Here is a 12107-nt window from a genome sequence, read left to right on the forward strand (position 1 = left end):
TTACAAATAAACATTTCTGACATTTAAAAAATAAATATAAATCAGTGACCAAATATAGCCACCCTTTTTCAATAAAAATCATAAGCCTTCCATTCATGGAGTCTGTCATGCCGCGTACACGCGATCAGACTATCTGCCGGAATTGCCGAATGAGCGGACCTGCCCACACACAACCAGACTTTTGGCGGGAGTCCACCATACTTTTGAAATGAACGGACTTGCCCACACACGGAGGAAAGTCTGTTCATTTTGAACGCGGCTCCAGGTAGCCGGGACTAGCGAAGGAAGTCAATGTCACCGTCTTCGGCGGCGAGATTGACTCGTCACTGGCCCCGTCGCCTGGTATGGACTTAAAGGGGAAGCCCTACGCCGAATAAACGGAAGTGGGGGTCCCCCCCCCCAAGGTCCATATAAGACCCTTATCCGAGTACGCAACCCAGCCAGTCAAGAAAGGGGGTGGGGACGAGCGAGCGCCCCCGCCTCCTGAGCCGTACCAGGCCGCGTGCCCTCAACATGGGGCGGTGCGATGCTGATGAGGACAAGGGCCTCTTCCCGACAAACCTGGCCGTTGCTCAAATAAGGGCCTTATATGGACCTTGGGGGGGACCCCCAATGTCGTTTTTTCGGAGTAGGGCTTTTCCTTTAAGTCCATACTAGGTGATGGGGCCAGCGATGTGTCAATCTCGCCACTGAAGACAGATATTTGCACCCACTTCCATGCATAGACTCCCACGGGAGTCTATGCTGTTTCCTCTCCCAGCGCGCTGTCTGCTGGGACACACACGGCTCCCAGAGACAGCGCAGACCATTTCTATTGCGCTGCACGACTCGCGCATGCGCAGTAGGGAACCGGGAAGTGAAGCCGCAATGCTTCACATCCTGATTTCCTCACCTAGAATGGCGGCGGCAGCAGCCGAGAGCCGAGCGATAGATCAGCCTCGGTAGCCGACATCGCTGGATCCTGGGACAGGTGAGTGTCCATTTATTAAAAGTCAGCAGCTACATACAGTATTTGTAGCTGCTGGCTTTTAATATTTTTTTTTACAGTGAAATCCCTCTTTAAGTGGTTAAAGAGCTAACATATGGTACCAGGTTCTCTCAGCCAAACCGACGATACCGTATGAGTGTTGATCCAGGTTGCGTCCTTCAACTAAGCCTCCAGGCTCCTTCAGAGAAGCCAGCCTTGCACACGGCCTTCTCCTGAAGAGTCCTCCCCTGGGGTTCCTCAGTTGCTGGGCCTCTCCCTTCAGAGCAAGGTCAGGCAGGCCGGGATCGGGTCAGGAGAGGTCAGCAAGGTCAATCAAGAGCCGGGTCAGAGAATATGATCAGCAGGCAAGGTACAGGAAACTCAGATACAGAGCTGCAGACAAACAGCACAGAGCAAGTGCAGCTGCCCTCCTTAAGTAAGGCCACTGGTGCCAAACAGCGCTAACGCTGTGCGCGCACACATGCCCGTCGCGCACGTGCATGTGCCTGGGGTGCGCACCGGAGCACACGCTCGCGCCAATGCCTGGTTTGCCCAGCGGTACACACGCATTTGCCTGTTTCATGTGGGCAAAGCCCTGACACTTACGCCAGATACTCGACTGGAGATGAAACAAGACCAACCAAATTATGGGTGCAGCTTGAACCATCCCAAACTCACATCCCACTGAAAGGAGCGTTGTGGTGTTATGGGGAACTCCCCCATGGGGTGAAGTCACATCCGCTATTGGGAACTACCTTGAAGCACACGGACCTCACGGCCAAGGACTCACCACTACTCCCAATACTCAGTAACCCTAAATTTTTTATTTTTTTTTATCATTTTTATTAGGTTTTTAAAGTTTCAAAGTAATACAACAGGAACAAAGAAGACGGATACAGGTAGCGATGAATTATAATGAATGCTACAGATCAATAGATGATACGAATTAAAATGAGTAAAAAAAAAACAAACAAATCAAAAGCAAATCAAAAACATAACAAAAGCAATTCAAAATGTCGCTTACAAGTGGCAGCACGTTTTCCATCTACTGGCTTTACACATGAATCTATGGTTATGAACTCGATCAGTCACATTGAGGGGTTGACCCACAATTTCAATTGATCAGTACACTCTATGGTATTCGGATCTCTGGATGGCTCCCTCCGCACCCCAAATTGGGATAACGCTGTGACGGAGGGGCCCTCCAGAGTGGAACTGGATAACATCAGATGTATTATGGTGTAAGAGTCAATTTTTGGGACCTGTTCAGGGGATACTACTGCTAATGAAAATAATAATCATTTCTTATACCACTCTGTCCAACATTTCCACTGTGAGTAAAATTTATTGCCATAAGATTTCCTAAGAGCTAACAATCTTTCATAGTGAAAGTTTAGGTTCACCTGGACTAGAACTTCTGATGGGTTTGGAGATAATGCACTTTTCCAATGTCGGGCTATAACCAACTTGGCCGTGATAAGTATGTGTGTCACTACTATACGGAATTCGGGCGGATATTTGTCAATACCGAGATGGAGAACCGCTAGAGCTGGGTTTGGGGACTGCAGCACTCCCGTAATTTCTGCAAGTATGCTGAATAGCTTCCTCCAATAGCTAGAGACGTTTTTGCAGTGCCAAAATATATGTAGTATGGTGCCTACACTGCCGCAGTCTCTCCAACATAGAGACGAGTGAGTAGAGAACATTCTTGCTAATTGGTGAGGGGTTCTATACCACTTGTGTAATATCTTCTGGGTAAGCTCCCAATGGCTAACGCAACGTGAAGCTTTGTAATTGTATCTGAGGGCAGAGCTCCATTGATTGATATCGTAGATTTGGTTTAAATCTCTCTCCCAAGTAAGCATAGAGGAGGATTTCACCAAAAGTTGTTTGTGCTGTAGAGTATTATATAAAAGTGAGATGCCTTTATCTCTGGTATTGGGAGACATATAATATTGCCATATACACTTATGTATTTCAATGTTTGTTGGAGGAGATCTCAATAGAAAAGAGGACACCTGGTTGTATAAAAATGTACTCGTTTGGGGTAAATTGTCTTTCCACATAGTAATATTGCTGTAAGGAAGCAATATTTCCAAAGTTCGAATCGGGATTCTAACGTTAGTACGGGGCATCCCCATCAGTTGCTGCTGCTGAAGATGCCTCCAGGCTACTATGGTCGCTGTAATGGGTGGGGAGAGGCATGTTAAAGATCTGGGTTTCCAGGTGTCTGCTAAGAGAAGGGGACTTGCAGGTTGGGCGTTTGCTATAGACGCCTCAATGTTTACCCATAGTGGTTCAGGGTTGGGGAGGAACCAGAGTTTTGCTTGTGCTAGTATGGCTGCCCAATAATAATCCTTAATATCAGGAAGGCCCATGCCTCCCACTTTCCTATGCACTATGAGTTTGTTAATTGGGCATCTGGCTCTTTTGCCCTGCCATATGTACTGTTTGAGAAGTTTGGTTAATTCCTGAAAGTGTGAGGCTTTATATGGTATTGGGAGAGTTCTAAATATGTAGAGGATTTTCGGTAGGATTAACATTTTGTATGATGCTATTCTCCCTGCCCACGATAATTCGGTACGTGAGATTTTAGAAAGGGTGTTTTTAACGTCTTGTAAAAGAGCTTTTATGTTGACATCCGCTAACTGGGACAGGTTTGCTGTTAATTGGATGCCGAGGTAGGGAATCTGTTTAGGGGCCCATACATAAGGATATACTTGTTGCAAATGTGAGCTCACGTGGGGATTTAGGTCTAGATCTAGTATAAGGGATTTGTTAAAATTTACCTTATAATAAGATATCCGACCAAATGCTTCTAAAATGCCATGTGTGAACGGGAGGGATACAACCGGATTTGATAAAAAAAAAGAATGATTTCATCTGCAAACAAGTTAACTATGTGTTCCTTTCGTTTGATTTTGAGTCCTGAGATTTGTGGATGGGATCGAATGGCCTCCGCCAGGGGCTCTATCATCAGGTTGAAGATTAGCGGTGATAAAGGACACCCCTGGCGGGTGCCATTCGATATAGTGAAAGTTTTGGATAGGAGCCCCAGAGTAAAGACTTGGGCAGAGGGATTGGAGTAAAGCGCCAAGATAGCTGACAGGGCTTCGTTTTGGAAGCCAAATTTTCTTAGTGTCGCTTCAATGTATTCCCACTGGACCCTGTCGAACGCCTTCTCCGCATCTATTGAGAGAAGCAGAGAAGGCGTTCCCCGGGCCCTAGCTAGGTGTCGTGTGGCGTCTGAAGCTTGTCTCCCCTTCATGAATCCGGTTTGGTCTGGACCCACCAAGGTAGGCATGATATCGTAGATTCTATTTGCTATCACTTTAGCATACAACTTGATATCCCCATTGAGAAGAGATATGGGGCGGAAGTTAACTGGAGTATCTGAAGGTTTCCCTGGCTTAGGTAGCATAACGACTAGGGATGAGCTTCGAGTTCGAGTCGAACTCATGTTCTACTCAAACATTGCCTGTTCGCCTGTTCAGCGAACAGTGAACAATTTGGGCTGTTCGCAGCAAATTCGAAAAGCCGGAACACCCTATACAAGTCTATGGGAGAAATCTAAAGTGCTCATTTTAAAGGGTAATATGCAGGTTACTGTCCTAAAAAGTGTTTGGGGACCCGGGTCCTGCCCCAGGGGACATGGATCAATGCAAAAAAAAGTTTTAAAAACGTCAGTTTTTTCAGGAGCAGTGATTTTAATAATGATTAAAGTGAAACAATAAAAGTGTAATATTCCTTTAAATTTCATAGCTGGGGGGTATCTATAGTATGCCTGTGAAGGGGCGCATGTTTCTGGTGCTTAGAACTGTCCCTGCACAAAGTGTCATTTGTGCAGGAAAAAAAGTCTTTTAAAATCACTTGCGGCTATTGTCGGGTCCCGTAATACAGAGAACACTCAATGAGTGTTCTCTGCATTAGCCGACAATTCATTCATTCATTGATAAAAAAAAAAAAAAAAAAAAAAAAAAGCGTGGGGGTTCCCCTAAATTCAATTACCAGGCCCTTCAGGTCTGACATGGATATCAAGGGGAACCCCGTGTCAAATTTAAAAAAAAAATGACATGGGGGTCCCCCTAAATATCCATAACCAGACCCTTCAGGTCTGATATGGATATTAAGGGGAACCCCACCTCAAATTTAAAAAAAAATTGACGTGGGGTCCCCCTAAAAATCCATATCAGACCCTTTATCCGAGCACGCAACCTGGCAGGCCGCAGGAAAAGAGGGGGAGACGAGAGAGCGGCCCCCCCTCCCTCCTGCACCGTACCAGGCCACATACCCTCAACATTGGGAGGATGCTTTGGGGGTCTGTGACCCCTCAAAGCACCTTGTCCCCATGTTGATGAGGACAAGGGCCTCATCCTCACAACCCTGGCCGTTGGTTGTGAGGGTCTGCGGGCAGGGGGCTTATCAGAATCTGGAAGCCCCCTTTAACAAGGGGACCCCCAGATCCCGCCCCCCCCCTGTTTGAAATGGTAAGGGGGTACAAAAGTACCCCTACCATTTCACAAAGAAAGTGTCAAAATGGTTAAATAAGACAAACACACTTTTGAAAAATTCCTTTATTAAAAATAAAAAAAAGATTCCAGCGGTGCTAATCCACTCTTGCTATCCAGCGACGGGTCTCCGGGGTCCAGCGATGGATGATCATATCCAGCGACGGGGGATCTCTCAGTCCAGCGCTGTCCATACATCCTTCTTCTGTCTCCACTCCGGAGACACTGCAGAGATCCCAGCGCTGACGTTTCTTATATTAGGAGGGCGGGGCCACCCGTCACCTGACCCCCCCCCCCCCCGATGCTGGAGAGGGAAGCCAGGGGTTCCCCAGTGACGTGTGGGTGACCCCGCCCCCTCTGATGTAACGGAAACCTGCGTTACATCAGAGGGGGCGGGGTCACCCACACGTCACTGGGGAGCCCCTGGCTCTCCAGCGGCATTTCAAACAGGGGGGGGGGGGGCGGGATCTGGGGGTCCCCTTGTTAAAGGGTGCTTCCAGATTCTGATAAGCCCCCCGCCCGCAGACCCTCACAACCAACGGCCAGGGTTGTAAGGATGAGGCCCTTGTCCTCATCAACATGGGGACAAGGTGCTTTGAGGGGTCACAGACCCCCAAAGCATCCTTCCAATGTTGAGGGTATGTGGCCTGGTACGGTTCAGGAGGGAGGGGGGGCGCTCTCTCGTCCCCCCCTCTTTTCCTGCGGCCTGCCAGGTTGCGTTCTCGGATAAAGGGTCTGATATGGATTTTTAGGGGGACCCCCACGTCAATTTTTTTTTAATTTGATGCGGGGTTCCCCTTAATATCCATATCAGACCTGAAGGGTCTGGTTATGGATATTTAGGGGGACCCCCACGTCAATTTTTTTTTTAAATTTGACATGGGGTTCCCCTTAATATCCATGTCAGACCTGAAGGGCCTAGTAATTGAATTTAGGGGAACCCCCACGCTTTTTTTTTTTTTTTTTTATCAATGAATGAATGAATTGTCGGCTAATACAGAGAACACTCATTGAGTGTTCTCTGTATTACGGGACCCGACAATAGCCGCAAGTGATCTTAAAAGACTTTTTTTCCTGCACAAATGACACTTTGTGCAGGGACAGTTCTAAGCACCAGAAACATGCGCCCCTTCACAGGCATACTATAGATACCCCCCAGCTACGAAATTTAAAGGAATATTACACTTTTATTGTTTCACTTTAATCATTATTAAAATCACTGCTCCTGAAAAAACGGCCGTTTTTAAAACTTTTTTTTGCATTGATCCATGTCCCCTGGGGCAGGACCCGGGTCCCCAAACACTTTTTAGGACAGTAACCTCCATATTACCCTTTAAAATGAGCACTTTAGATTGTGAACGTTCGAGTCCCATAGACTTTAATAGGGTTCTAAAGTTCACACGAAGTTTAGGTCTGTTCGCAGGTTCTGGTGCGAACCGAACAGGGGGGTGTTCGTCTCATCCCTAATAACGACATAGGCCTTGAGCATTTCTGCTGGGAAATATCCGGTTGTCCTAGCTATATTAAAGATAGACATAAGGTGGGGGGATAGTATGGTGCTGAAGTTTTTGTAGTAGACATTGGAGAGGCCATCGGGGCCTGGGGATTTTCCTAAAGGCAGTGATTGAATAGCTTTCTCTAATTCTGTTAAAGTAAATGGGGCTTCCAACTCCTGAAGTTGAGTGTATGACAATGAGGGTAGATGGACGTTAGCTAAGAAGGAATCTATGTTCTCTTTTGTTGGTTTATTGGTATTAGGATCTAAGTGTAAATTATAGAGGGATGCATAATAATCTGCGAATGCATCTGCAATTGCCTGGGGGTGTTCTATCTTTGCCGAGGTTTTGGGGTGGAACAGGTGTGGGATTGCGGTTTTGGAACGTTTATCTTTCAACCGATTGGCCAAAAATTTGCCCGCTCTATTGTGGTTTCCATAGTAATTTAGTTTGAGTCTTTTCATGGCGTGTTCATGTTGAATACAGTACCATTCTCTAATTTTGCATCTCACTTGAAATAATTTATTAGCAAGATCTGGGGATGGGTTAGACTGATTATTTTGTTCTAAAGAACGGAGCTCGTTAAGTAGATTATTTAGTTTAGCAGAGCGTGTTTTAAGGATTTTGGAATTGAGTTTTATCAGAACTCCCCTTATAAAAGCCTTATGGGCGTTCCAATTAGTAAAGGGACTAGTGCACTCCGGGTCATTGTATTTAAAGTACTCTTCTAGTTGTTGGGAGATTTCTGTTTGGAGTTTTGGGTCCTGCAATATAGTCTCATTGTTCCTCCAAATACGAGATGGAGCTTGGGTTCTGCCCCCTGTAATGTGGATCAATACAGAAGCATGGTCTGACCAGGTGATATCTAATATAGATGATTGTGTGATCCTATGAAGTAAGTCCTTATCTGTAATGAACATATCTAGTCTGGAGTAGGAATTAAATCTAGGGGAATAGTATGTATATGATCTCTCGCTTGCATTAAGGCAGCGCCAGGCATCATACAATCCTTCCTGTAACAGAAGTTCACGGAATTTAGGAAAATGGTTCCTGACTCCAGAGGAGGTATCTAATTCTTTGTCTAAAATCATGGTAAAGTCCCTGCAAATCAGTAAACTTTCAACTCGCATCAACTCCATTTTTTTAATAACTTTCTTGAGAAACCTCAATTGGTGCGAGTTGGGAGCATATATGCAAGCAAAGGTAATAGGAATCCGATTTACATTACAAACCAATATGATGAACCTGCCGCCGGGGTCAATAAAGGAGTCTTTAAGTTCAAAGTTCACCGAATCTCTCACGGCTATCATGGCGCCTCTTTTCTTGCCGCAATGGAAGAGTGGATAATGAACGGAAAGTTCTGGTGCGTGCAAAGTGGTTTGGACAGTTTATGAAAGTGTGTTTCTTGCACTGCCAGTATGTCAACCTTTTGTTTAACTGCTTCATTCCAGAGGGATCGCCTTTTAGCAGGGTGGTTGAGTCCACGCGTGTTAAGAGAAAGAATGTTAATACTCATGGGCTCTGGTTAGAGTGCGATATCTACTACCGTGCTCGGATGATTTGTGGTTGAGTCCCAGTAGATGTCTTAGACAGTAGGCGTGGGTATCATTGATAGTTCCGGAGTATAGCATGGGCTTATAGAAATGCGGTCCTCTAGGTCCCAATTGTGGAGTGCGTATAGCAACAGTTGGTGCACCACAACTCTTCAAATATGTCCTATATTTACATGGGTTGTGGCTATGCGGATCGGAGTGTAGTAAGCAGGTATATGCTAAGCCTTTGAGAAGTAGGGCTCGTATAATCAACGGGTAAACAGTCAGTTCCTTTTGCCAGTACCATGACATGTGTAAGCGCCAAAAAGAGTAAAAAAACACAATCGGAAAAAAGAAAAAAAGAGAAAAAAAATAGAACAGGTGAACTGGGGGAAGAAACAAGACCCATACAGGTCAGGCAATGGAATTGCCCAATGTGGGGGTTTACGGTACGTTGACATGTACCATGAACACTCAGGGAATTTTGATGGAATCTATGGAAAGGAGGACAATGTAGGAAGGAATCAAGTGTGGAGAGCACTGGATCTACGTTGTGGCTTTACTTGCCAGTCGTTGTGCAGTTTGATCGGCAGTCTGCTTGACGACTGAGATGCATCCGGAATATGGTCAGATGGCAGGATCTGCCAGGTTCTCAGGAGATGCAACCCCTTCTCCAGGGAGTGGATAAGATGGGTGGATCCATTGTATGTCGCTTGTAGTTTGGCAGGGTACTTTCATTTATACAGGATTTTGTGGTTCCTCATGGCTTTGGTTATGGTCGCCAGGTTGCGACGAAGCTGCAAGGTGTGTTGGGAGAGGTCTGGTAAGATCTGGAGTTTAGAGGCCGCCTCTGGGATATTGTCACCTTTTCGAAGTGCTTCCAAGATTTTTTCTTTAGTTTGAAAAAAAATGCACTCTAAGCAAAACGTCCCGGGGTACTTCCTGGGGTAAAAATGATGGTTTCGGGACCCTGTGAATTCGGTCGATCGTCAGATCCAGTGGAGACAGTGATGGGACCAGTGCTTGAAAAAGGTCCTGAGCATAGGATGGGAGTTGTTGTGATAGTATTGCTTCGGGGACCCCTCGGATCTTTAGATTATTTCTACGGGAACGGTCCTCGAGGTCCGCCATTTTTAATTACATTTTGTTGATAGCTTCTTGTTGTATTGTATCGGAGTCCACCAACGCATTGAAAGAAGAGGTGACATCGCACATTCTAAATTACACTTGGTGCACTCTTCCCCCCAAGTCGCTAATTTCAGCTCTACATTGATGTAGACAGGCCGCCATGTCAGATTGCAAAGATGACCTCAGCAGCATTAGCAGTTCTTTAAGAGTAGTATCAGAAATGGGCTGACCTGTGGTTGGAAACTGTGCGAACGGATCCACTTGTTGCTGGATTGCTGTACCTCTGCCGATCGGATCGCTCACTGGCAGGGTACTTCCATTTATACAGGATTTTGTGGTTCCTCATGGCTTTGGTTATGGTCGCCAGGTTGCGACAAAGCTGCAAGGTGTGTTGCGAGAGGTCTGGTAAGATCCGGAGTTTAGAGGCCGCCTCTGGGATATTGTCACCTTTTCGAAGTGCTTCGAAGATATTTTCTTTAGTTTGAAAAAAATGCACTCTAAGCAAAACGTCCCGGGGTACTTCCTGGGGTAAAAATGATGGTTTCGGGACCCTGTGGATTCGGTCGATCGTCAGATCCAGTGGAGACAGTGATCGGACCAGTGCTTGGAAAAGGTCCTGAGCATAGGATGGGAGTTGTTGTGATAGTATTGCTTCCGGGACCCCTCGGATCTTTAGATTATTTCTACGGGAACGGTCCTCGAGGTCCGCCATTTTTAATTGCATTTTGTCGATAGCTTCTTGTTGCATTGTATCGGAGTCCACCAACGCATTGAAAGAAGAGGTGACATCGCACATTCTAGATTCCACTTGGTGCACTCTTCCCCCCAAGTCGCTAATTTCAGCTCTACATTGATGTAGACAGGCCGCCATGTCAGATTGCAAAGATGACCTCAGCAGCATTAGCAGTTCTTTAAGAGTAGTATCAGAAATGGGCTGACCTGTGATTGGAAACTGTGCGAATGGATCCACTTGTTGCTGGATTGCTGTACCTCTGCCGATCGGATCGCTCACTTCCATGTCTAGCCCATCTGTTCGGTTATGCGCTCTCGTAGCAGGTTCCAGTCTAGGCTTAGACTTAACAGGGCTTCGGGACGACGGAGAAACGTTCGGGGAGTCTGAATCAGAGGACTGCGTACCTGCTTCTGCATGCATCTCCACCGCGAGTTCCGCTCCAGGTCTCATCTTAGGTGACGTTAGAGGTTGAGAGTGTCGTTCTGTGTGCCGTCCTCCTCCACCATCTTTCTGTGGCCCGCGGCCTAAGGCCGGATAGAAATCTGGCAATTTCATGGCGTTTGACAGGTGCTGCGATCTCCTCCACATGATCGATCGATCGGCGGGGGTCTCCTATGTCGCTGGCACACGATCCACCGGCTGTGTAACGTGATTAGCGGGCTTGAGAGTGGTAATTCCCAGAGCGTTGAGCGGAGCTCTTTCAGAAAGCGGCCATCACGCTGCTTGGTCGCCACGCCCCCCCCCCCCAGTAACCCTAAATTTGATCCGGGCCTACATTTGATGGAATACACTGGCCTTAGAGAATCTAAATGTGAGCCAAAATTTGTTGTGGACAGGAAGTGGCCATCCATCTCGGATTTGACTGACTTAACGGGAGCTTACAAACTTCCCTTCTGGAAAGCGATACAACTGCACCACTTCCTCCATTCCCTCCATAGTCCCCAGGCTTTCGCACATCAGCAAACAGCATTTGAGGACCTTTGCTCAGGAACTGACCCGTTGGCCCATATTTTATCCCAAACATACTCATTGCTAATCACACCAAAAAATCAGCCACATATTCCCTGTCTATCCAGCTGGGAGGTAGACCTTAACTGCACGTTCTCTGTGACACAAAAGCAACGGATTATAATTCTCGCCCTTAAATCCTCATTGTGCACTAGAATACAAGAAACTAACTTCAAACTGATGACCTGCTGGTACTTGACAACCTCCAGATTACAAAGATGCTTTCCCTCCACCTCAAGTAGATGTTGGCGCTGCAATGAGTAGGAGGGAACGCTGCTACACATATTCTGGTCTTGCCCAACATTAAAAGTCTTCTGGGGCGAAGTTCTCTGCATTACACAGAAGTTTACCGATTACACCATCCCAGAGGATGCCGCTTTTTTCTTACTGCATCGTTCAAAGATCCCTATCAAAAAATATAACAAGTCGCTGGTACGGCATTTGCTCAATGCAGCAAGGGCGTGTATTCCCATCCAATGGAAACAGAACTCCCCCCCAGCCATTGCTCACTGGCTGAGGAAGGTGGAGGAGGTGAGGAGATTGGAGGATTTGGTCCTCACTGCACAACATAAACATGAAATATTCAAGAAGACCTGGGACATTTGGAACACCTTTATTAACTCTGAGGAGGGACAACGTTTACTGAGCTCGTAACATTCCTCCCTCTTTCTTGGGAACTCGTAAACCTCAACTGCCGCCATGTCTTCTCTTTCTGCCTTCTTTTTCTTTCCTTTC

Source organism: Lithobates pipiens, unplaced genomic scaffold (genome assembly GCF_037356315.1).
Source record: "Lithobates pipiens isolate NorthernLeopardFrog02 unplaced genomic scaffold, aLitPip1_a1.2 Scaffold_19, whole genome shotgun sequence".
NCBI lineage: Eukaryota > Metazoa > Chordata > Amphibia > Anura > Ranidae > Lithobates > Lithobates pipiens.